We start from the raw sequence: 11,299 nt of genomic DNA, 5'->3' as shown, positions 1-11,299 counted from the left end.
CACACACACTATTTTGGGATGTATCGAGTTTATAGATTGAATTGGAAAGAAAAACTGACATTTGCAATATGAGATCATCACATCAGTGGAAGGAGTATTTCTCTTTAGTCAGTCTCCTTTTTTGTCCTTTAGTAAAAATACATAGTTTTCTGTATAAAAGTTTTAATATTATTCCCGGGTACATTATGATGTTTGTTACTCCTATGATGAGATTTGTATCACATATTCAAATCTATTGTTGCTGGTTGGAAGGAAGATATTGAAACTGTCTTAGTTCAGATTGTTTTTAACAAAAGTATCATAGACTGGTGGGGAACTTCAACAACAAACATTTATTTCTCACAATTCTGTCTAATATCAGGGCATAGTCCTATTTGCTATCTGTCAAGGACCTGCCTGCTTCCTGGCTCATAGATGACAGCCACTTCTTATTGTGTTCCCACAAGGCGGTGAAAGCAAGAGAACTCTCTGGGGGCCTCTTACCTAAAGGCACTAATCCCATCATCAGGTCTCTGCCCTCAGGTACTGATCACTTCCCAAAGGTCCTACCTCCAAATACCATCTCCTTGTGGTTAGGGTTTCAGCATAAGAATTTTGGTGGGACACAAACATTCAGTCTGCGACAGAAGCCCCATAAGACTGGAAGTATTCATTTTTTTTCCAGAAATAGAAATCAACTTTCAGTTCAATTTGAAAGGGCTAAGTAATGTCTCAAAAATATCCATTTTTCTTCAAGTGTTAGACTGCTATAAAAGGTACAAATACTCTTATTTTTAATAAATTGTTTAGTAACTCCTGTTTTTCACATAAGACTATTTGTGTGGCTTTGTTGTTTAAAAACTACAAAACATTTGTAGATAAATGTATTATTGTGAAAATTAATAGTGGTACAAAAAGGGTATTAACTAATGTTAATGATTCCATAGTGAGTTAACAGGGTTTCTTAAAGATAAATTTTTCTTAAAAATATTATGATTTTACTTTGTAATTATAATGTTGGGAGCCATGTCATTTCTTTCTTCCTATTGTCATGGAATTTAATAATGTGGTTTCTGAAATCCTCTACTCACTATTACCACCACCACCACAACATATTTTGCTTTTGTTTTGATTTGTTTGGTTATCTTCCTTGCTGGAATATAGGCCATTTGTTTTTATATGTTTTTTTTTAAAGATTTTATTTATTTATTCATGAGAGACACAGAGAGAGAGAGAGGCAGAGACACAGGCAGAGGGAGAAGCAGGCTCCATGCAGGGAGCCCGAGGTAGGACTCGATCCCGGGTCTCCAGGATCACGCCCTGGGCTGAAGGCAGGCACTAAACCGCTGAGCCACCCGGGCTGCCCCATTTTTAGAATATATATTTCCTCTTTCAATATTCAATATCATGGGATCCCTGGGTGGTGCAGCGGTTTGGCGCCTGCCTTTGGCCCAGGGCGTGATCCTGGAGACCTGGGATCGAATCCCACGTCGGGCTCCCGGTGCATGGAGCCTGCTTCTCCCTCTGCCTGTGTCTCTGCCTCTCTCTCTCTCTCTCTCTGTGTGACTATCGTAGATAAATAAAAAAAATAAAAAAACTTTAACCAAAAAAAATATTCAATATCATGACATTTGCATGAAATTTGATGGATGTATTTATGAGAAATAGTCAAAGAGCATTGTGATCTACTAATATTTTTGGTTTTTACCAATGCCCCTTTATAATATAATTGCTCATATTTTTAAGTGCATTAGAACCACCTCTCCATTAGCTGGAGAATGGCCTTGAACAATTTTAAAGGAATATAATTAGGTTTCTGAGCTCCATGTTCTTGGCCGTGTATTTCTATTGTTCTCATAGTATGCCTGACAATGTATTTCTGTTGCTTCTTGGCTTAGTATTATACTTTTCTTCTCAAAACTCTATAGTTAATGCTCCATTTTGTCCTAGGAAGTTCATGTTGAAGAGAGGAAAAAAAAAAAAACCTGAGGACAACTTAATTATTTTTTCCTTTTAGAGATAATGTGGTTTTTGTTTTGTTTTCTGCTGGAATTGGACATATGAATCCCCCTACCCTTTTATGTAATTCCAAGAAAGTAGATCTAGTAGATCTTTTTAATCTATTTTGCATAGGATCTGTGTGAATGGGGGGGTAAGAAGTACTATCTCCTTGCTTCAGGGATCCACAAGAGATCTTTGGTAGCACCTTTGGTCCCCTTGAACAAGCATTCTTCGCATTTTCTACATTCCCTGGAAGAAGTTACTTGTTTGTTTGTGAGTTCAGCAAATGATGGTCAGATCCTTCTGAACATCTCTCTCTCTCTCTCTCTTTAGTGCTGCTGCTTGCACAGAGGATACTTGTCCAGTTGTCCAGTGTTCTCTGATCCCTGTGGTAAGTGCCAGCCCCTATGCAGGCTGGAAGCCTGCAGTCACACAGTTGTGCTAGTGACTGTATGGGTCTATCTGCCTGATTCAGGCTTAACCTATTGGGAACACTGTTGTAGTCTAAGATTTAAGCCAGGTTCTCAAATCAGCTTTATTAACCAACTGATATTTTTCTCACTACCTGATTCTTCTGTCTTCTTTGTGATTGGGATTCCTCCCATCCAAATCTCAGATCTTTGGTATTGGTATTTTGAATATTTGGCCAGGTATATCTTTGTTCAGAAACTTTTTCTTCCTCCTCCTTGCTTAATTTCTCCTCTATTTGTTCTCTATTTCTCTTAAATTTAGGAATTCCTATTATTGCTTTGGGGTATGTGTGTGTGTATATGTGTGTGTGTTTTATTTGCCTTTCATATTCCTTACCTAGCAGAAGGTAACCATAACAACACCACCCCCTCCCCCAAATAGGAGCAGTACTCAAGCTCAATTCTAGGATGTTCCCCATTTGGGTTATTGAATTTCTGACTTAAGTAAAACTATAGCTAACTACTAACTTTCTCCTTATCCCTTCATCTGGACCTAAAAGGAAGAGTTAAACATAGAATCACATTTTTCAGACAAAATCTACATAGAGAAGCCCCCCCCATCCCTACGCAAGCAAATAGGAAAAAAACCCCAACTCTTGGCATATGAAAATATGTTGATGTTTTGAGAAGTAGATCGATATGAAGGGGTAAAATATGTGTCATTATTTAAATAGAGCAATTGCAAAATGATTAGGCTATGTTTAAACTCACTGTACCTGTCCTCTGCAGAAGCCAGCTATGACAGTACTTTCATTCTTGGAAGGGCATAGTAGGAGAAAAAGCTTTGTCATCTGATCCCTGCTCACAGCAGTCTCTAGTTATCCTCACCTAATCAAATTAGAAGGTGTTTATGAATTTCTGTTGGGATTCCATCTACTCACTGTTTAGATGGTGTATAGTGATTATGGATGGGTTGAGGTGACTCTTCTTCATTCCAGTAATGTCTACAGTAGCAGACCACTCAGGAATTCTGATGTATGATGTCTCCATGGACAGTATCCAAAGCTGATATAGGCTCTCTATTTTTATCCTTGGGTATCTATTTCAATGACAATTTTGAAAAGAGACAGTTAGTCTTTTTTTTTTTTTTTATAAGGTACCATCTTGTTTGAAAGTCTGTGCAGTTAAATGAATTACATCAACTTGTGACTATTTCCCTATTTGCAAAGTAGGAATAATCTTAATTACTTCCCAGAGGCATGAAGAAAAACTTAGTTCATAGATGTGAAAAAGATTTGAAAGAGTGCATTGGAAACTATGATTGAGCTTTTGAGTAGTCATAGATATTGCATAAGCAAAAACATTACAAGTTTAGGACTGAAATCTTCAACTATTCTCTGTGAATAAAGGATTCATTCTCTACATTAAAAATAGCCACTGGATATAATAATTTTGTTTAGTGATCTGCTCAGAGGTAACCAGAACAGGGAGTAGTTACATATTCTTGTAGCAGACCATGTGGGCAATCAGAATAAGAACAAATAAAGTGTGTGGTTTCATTTTATTATACATCTGTTATTTTATCTCTATTTACTTTGAAAAACCTGCTTCTTCAGTAAAATGACCCTACGATGAATTTACTATATTTCCATAATATTATGTTGCAAATATTTCTTTATTGCTACAGTTTTGCTAACCAGAAGTAAAATGCAATGTTTCAAAATTATTGTTGGACTTTATTTTCTTTTGCTCTATGGAATATGGATGGGAGCTGGTCAGAACTTAAGGGACACAAGATAGTATTTTGGGGGCTTACTATGTTTCATGTATTTATTTTTGTTACCCATTAAAAAATCAAATAACTTCATTTTAAAGAAACTCTTTTAACACCTGAGAGTTAGGAGTGTGTGGATTATTATTGCAGACTTTGGATCATTTGTTTGGCTTTAAGTTGTACACCACCATTATTTAACCATTCCAAGTCTCAATTCCTTAAATAGAATGGAAATTATGTACCTTTACCTGTGCATGTCAGAGAGTTATAAGCACAGAGGATATATATTGATCAAAGTTAATAATAAATGATACTCTTCAATTTACTTTCTTAAAATTACACTGTACTAGAGGTGAAGTCAGTAGGTAAAAATAGCATGATGAGTATACTGAAGGGTTTAATCAGTTTGTTGAAGGCTAAGGATAACAAACAATAGTATTATAAAGCATGCAATAAATATGGAATTCTCCATTAAACTGGAACTTGTAATTCTTAATAGATAGATAATGGGCAATGAGAACTACTAAATTTAAATATTGAACAAATGTTTGCTCCTACCTGTGATGTTGATATTCTACCTGAGGAACAATTTTGTCCACGAAAATAATGAAATACTTGATGATAATATGTCCAACACATATATGCAGAGACTGATTTCTTTAGAGAAATAACTTATGTAGAATAAAATAATGCCAATTGTAATTACTTAGATCGCTTACAAATCTTAATAGAGTAAATCTTATGGTACTTTATTTGGGTGATGTATTTCATATGCCACTGCAGTTTTAATTACATCAATATGGAGACCCAATATGGAGTTTATTAATTAAACTCACAGTAAAAATAATCATTTGCATTAACCATGATATCTGGTGCTATCAAGTACTTGGCATGCCAATTAATAGAACATGATGCCTTATTTTCTAAAGGTGATAATAAATCACTTAGTATTGACAGTTATGCTCAGTCCAAGTTTAAGACCATATATTGTTGAACTACAGTTCGGAATGCTATTCAAATCATGGCTTCTGTATTTACTATGGTGATTCTACTAAAATAATTTTTCTGCAGTTAAAAGATTATTCCTTACGATAGGTCCTGGTGAATAGTATTTACCAAGGCCACTGTTGGAAACCAGACCATGTGCAATTTGGTTATTCTCTCTGGAGTACCTACCACCTACTCCGTATCATTTTCCCTCACCTCTATTGGCCTTACTCTATTCATTTTAGAGCCCTTAGGTGATATGCTCTGACTTCCAGAAAGTTTACTTGATTCCTTAGACTAAGCTAGGTTCCTATTAAGTACTCACAAAGCAACCAGTACCTTCTTCTATGAAAATACTCATTACATGATATTAATATTACTTATATTATTCTCTCCTCCTAGCTCAACTCCTAAGACTATACAGTGAACTTTGGAAGGCAGGGATCAGGTCTGCTACATCCTCCTACATCTCTGAAACCTCTGTGTGAGGGGCCTGTCCATATCAGATGTTCCAAAATGATTTTTTAATAAATAAGTAAATGAATGAATGAATGCTTGTGCAAGTAAAAGTTAATTTTCTTAAGCCCATAGGTTGGTATCCAACATCAGTGAATTAACAAGAATAATTCACTAAATAAAACTGTAGAGGTAACAATAAAAAAAGTATATTTTGTAACTGTGAAAAAATATGTCTACTTAAATCTCTTATTCTCTTAATTCAATGGAAAGAACTTAATAACTGTAAATGGAGCTAATTTCTACATATGAACTTTAATCTGAAGATAAAATTGCTGATCTTAAGCCAGCAAAGTGTCTCATGCAGTTATATGGTCTACTTCCAATATGGCCTTCCAATAGATTTATAAATGAATTCTGCTCATCATAATTTTTCCTCTAGCCATTTGAAAAACGTTTTGGACTTTAATTTGATTATTCCAATGGAGTGCACATTTCTGTTGTTTCCCAGAAGCTATAAATAAAGAGGAGAACTCATAATTTAACCTCAGATAAGGACATTTTCTTTGTTAAGCAATTGTACATGTTCTTTGAATATTTATTTGTAGTAAATATCAGACATAACTAAGCTGGGTTTTCACCGTAGGTATATTTGAGATCTCTCATCTACTATCTCATAAGAAAGTGTAATATGGTAGAAAGAACCTGCTTATTTCTTTGGATCTAAGTTCACCGTAGGTATATTTGAGATGTCTCATCTACTATCTCATAAGAAAGTGTGATATGGTAGAAAGAACCTGCTTATTTCTTTGGATCTCAGATTCCTTATCTAGATAGTGGGAATTTTGTTTTGGGGTTCAAAGAGATATTGTGTGAAGATGCCTGAGAACAGTAGCAGTATTTTACTTTCTTCATTCTACTCTTTCTTCATTTAACCAAGAAGGAAATGAGAGGGCGGAAGAGTAGGGTCCCCAAGTCACCTGTCTCCACCAAATTACCTAGATAACCTTCCAATCATCCTGAAAATCTACGAATTCGGCCTGAAATTTAAAGAGAGAACAGCTGGAATGCTACAGTGGAAGAGTTCACGCTTCTATCAAAGTAGGAAGATGGGGAAAAGGGAAATAAAGAAACAAAAGGCCTCCAAGGGGGAGGGGCCCCACGAAGAGCCGGGCTGAGGCCAGGGCGAGTGTCCCCAGGACAGGAAAGCACCCGCCGGGAGAAGCAGGGGCTGCACCAATCTTCCCGGGCAGAAAGGGGCTCGCAGGGAGTTAGAGCAGGACCCCAGGAGGGCGGGGATGCCCTCGGGCTCCCTGGGACACTAACAGGGCACCCACGCCCCAGGGAGAAGCACCACACCCCGGCGGCCGAGCTCCCTAAAGGGCTGCAGCACTCGCCCCACGGGGCCCGGGAGCAGCTCGGAGGGGCTCCGGCGGCGGCTCCCCGGAGGGGGCTGTGGGGCGGGAGCCCGAATCCAACAGCGCAGGCCCCAGAGCACAGGGCGCCGGGACACAGCCCAGGATCCAGCCTCCCCAGCCTCCCCAGCCTCCCCACGGGACAGGCAGAGGCCGGGAGGGCCCAGGACAGCGAGGACACTCCTGCCCCGAGCTGAGCAGATCAGCGGCCCCGCCCCGGAGCCTCCAGGCCCTGCAGACGGAGTAGTTCCTGCAGGAGCTGACTCCAGGGCTGCAGAGCTGGCCCCGCCACTGGTGTTGTTCCTCCTGGGGCCTCATGGGGTAAACAACCCCCACTGAGCCCTGCACCCGGCAGGGGGCAGAGCAGCTCCCCCAAATGCTAACACCTGAAAATCAGCACAGCAGGACCCTCGCCCAGAAGACCAGCTAGACGGACAGGGGAAAAACAAATTATTGACCAAGCAGCCCTGGAAAGTTCCAGGGGAAGTGAGGATTTACAGTATACAGAATCAGAGGATACTCCCCCTTATTTTTTTGTTTTTTTCTGTTTGCTTCCCCCCCTTTTTCTTTTTTTCTTCTCTTTATTTTTTTTTTCTCTTTCTTTTATTCTTTTATTCTTTTTCTTTCCTTCTTTCTCTTCTCTCTTTTTCTCCTTTTCCCAATACAACTTGTTTTTGGCCACTCTGCACTGAGCAAAATGACTAGAAGGAAAACCTCACCTCAAAAGAAAGAACCAGAAACAGTCCTTTCTCCCACAGAATTACAAAATCTGGATTACAATTCAATGTCAGAAAGCCAATTCAGAAGCACTATTATACAGCTACTGGTGGCTCTAGAAAAAAGCATAAAGGATTCAAGAGACTTCATGACTGCAGAATTTAGATCCAATCAGGCAGAAATTAAAAATCAATTGAATGAGATGCAATCCAAACTAGAGGTCGTAACGACGAGGGTTAAGGAGGTGGAAGAACGAGTGAGTGACATAGAAGATAAGTTGATGGCAAAGAGGGAAACTGAGGAAAAAAGAGACAAACAAAAGATCATGAAGATAGATTAAGGGAAATAAGTGACAGCCTGAGGAAGAAAAATCTACGTTTAATTGGGGTTCCCAAGGGCACCAAAAGGGACAGAGTTCAAGAATATGTATTTGAACAAATCATAGCTGAAAACTTTCCTAATCTGGGAAGGGAAACAGGCATTCAGATCTAGCAAATAGAGAGATCCCCCCCTAAAATCAATAAAAACCATTCAACACCTGGATATTTAATAGTGAAACTTGCAAATTCCAAAGATAAAGAGAAGATCCTTAAAGCAGCAAGAGACAAGAAATCCCTAATTTATATGGGGAGGAATATCAGATTAACAGCAGACCTCTCCACAGAGACCTGGCAGGCCAGAAAGGGCTGGCAGGATATATTCAGGGTCCTAAATGAGAAGAACATGCAGCCAAGAATACTTTATCTGGCAAGGCTCTCATTCAGAATAGAAGGAGAGATAAAGAGCTTCCAAGACAGGCAGGAACTGAAAGAATATGTGACCTCCAAACCAGCTCTGCAAGAAATTTTAAGGGGGACTCTTAAAAATTCCCCTTTAAGAAGAAGTTCAGTGGAACAATCCACAAAACAGGGACTGAATAGGTATCATGATGACACTAAACTCATATCTTTCAATAGTAACTCTGAACGTGAACGGGCTTAATGACCCCATCAAAAGGCGCAGGGTTTCAGACTGGATAAGAAAGCAGGACCCATCTATTTGCTGTCTATAAGAGACACATTTTAGACATAAGGACACCTACAGCCTGAAAATAAAAAGTTGGAGAACCATTTAACATTCAAATGGTCCTCAAAGGAAAGCAGGGGTAGCCATCCTTATATCAGATAAACCAAAATTTACCCCGAAGACTGTAGTGAGAGATGAAGAGGGACACTATCTCATACTTAAAGGATCTATCCAACAGGAGGACTTAACAATCCTCAATAGATATGCCCCGAATATGGGAGCTGCCAAATATATCAATCAATTAATAACCAAAGTTAAGACATACTTAGATAATACACTTATACTTGGTGACCTCAATCTAGTGCTTTCTATACTCGATAGGTCTTCTAAGCACAACATCTCCAAAGAAACGAGAGCTTTAAATGATACACTGGACCAGATGGATTTCACAGATATGTATAGAACTTTATGTCCAAACGCAACTGAATATACATTCTTCTCAAGTGTACATGGAACTTTCTCCAGAAAAGACCACATACTGGGTCACAAATCGGGTCTGAACTCATACCAAAAGATTGGGATCGTCCCCTGTGTATTCTCAGACTATAATGCCTTGAAATTAGAACTAAATCACAACAAGAAATTTGGAAGGACTTCAAACACGTGGAGGTTGAGGACCATCCCGCTAAGAGCTGTAAGGGTCAACCAGGAAATTAAGGAAGAATTAAAAAGATTCATGGAAACTAATGAGAACGAAGACACAACCATTCAAAATCTTTGGGATACAGCAAAAGCAGTCCTGAGGGGGAAATACATCGCAATACAAGCATCCATCCAAAAACTAGAAAGAACTCAAATACAAAAGCTAACCTTACACCTAAAGAAGCTAGAGAAAAAACAGCAAATAGATCCTACACCCAGCAGAAAGGAGAGATAATAAAGATTCGAGCAGAACTCAATGAAATCGAGACCAGAAGAACTATGGAACAGATCAACAAAACCAGGAGTTGGTTCTTTGAAAGAATTAACAAGATAGATAAACCATTAGCCAGCCTTGTTAAAAAGAAGAGAGAGAAGACTCAAATTAATAAAATCATGAACGAGAAAGGAGAGATCACTACCAACACCAAGGAAATACAAACGATTTTAAAAACATATTATGAACAGCTATACGTCAATAAATTAGGCAATCTAGAAGAAATGGACGCATTTCTGGAAAACCACAAACTACCAAAACTGGAACAGGAAGAAATAGAAAACCTGAACAGGCCAATAACCAGAGAGGAAATTGAAGCAGTCATCAAAAACCCCCCAAGACACAAAAGTCCAGGGCCAGATGGCTTCCCAGGGGAATTCTATCAAACGTTTAAAGAAGAAACCATACCTATTCTCCTAAAGCTGTTTGGAAAGATAGAAAGAGATGGAGTACTTCCAAATTCGTTGTATGAGGCCAGCATCACCTTAATTCCAAAACCAGACAAAGACCCCACCAGAAAGGAGAATTATAGACCAATATCCCTGATGAACATGGATACAAAAATTCCCAACAAGATACTAGCTAATAGGATACAACAGTGCATTAAGAAGATTATTCACCATAACCAAGTAGGATTTATCCCCGGGATGCAAGGCTGGTTCAACACTCGTAAAACAATTATGTGATTCATCATATCAGCAAGAGAAAAACCAAGAACCATATGATCCTCTCATTAAGTGCAGGGAAAGCATTTGACAAAATACAGCATTCATTCCTGATCAAAACTCTTCAGAGTGTAGGGATAGAGGGAACATTCCTCAACATCTTAAAAGCCATCTACAAAAAACCCACAGCAAATATCATTCTCAATGGGGAAACACTGGGAGCCTTTTCCCTAAGATCAGGAACAAGACAGGGATGTCCACTCTCACCACTGCTACTCAACATAGTACTGGAAATCCTAGCCTCAGCAATCAGGGAACAAAAAGAAATCAAAGGCATTCAAATTGGCAAAGAAGTCAAACCCTCCCCTTCGCCGATGACATGATACTCTACATAGAAAACCAAAAGCCTCCACCCCAAGATTGCCAGAACTCATACAGCAATTTGGCAGTGTGGCAGGATACAAAATCAATGCCCAGAAATCAGTGGCATTTCTATACACTAACAATGAGACTGAAGAAAGAGAAATTAAGGAGTCAATCCCATTTACAATTGCACCCAAAAGCATAAGATATCTAGGAATAAACCTAACCAAACAAGTAAAGGATCTGTACCCTAAAAACTATAGAACACTTCTGAAAAAAATTGAGGAAGACACAAAGAGATGTAAAAATATTCCATGCTCATGGATTGGCAGAATTAATATTGTGAAAATGTCAATGTTACCCAGGGGAATTTACACGTTTAATGCAATCCCTATCAAAATACCTTTGACTTTCTTCAGAGAATTGGAATAAATTATTTTAAGATTTTTGTGGAATCAGAAAAGAGCCCGATTAGCCAGGGGCATTTTAAAAAAGAAAACCATATCTGGGGGCATCACAATGCCAGATTTCAGGTTGTACTACAAAGCTGT

This window comes from Canis lupus, chromosome 32, assembly GCF_048164855.1.
Source record: "Canis lupus baileyi chromosome 32, mCanLup2.hap1, whole genome shotgun sequence".
NCBI lineage: Eukaryota > Metazoa > Chordata > Mammalia > Carnivora > Canidae > Canis > Canis lupus.
The sequence above is the reverse complement of the archived record's forward strand: the minus strand, read 5'-3'. Positions refer to the sequence as shown.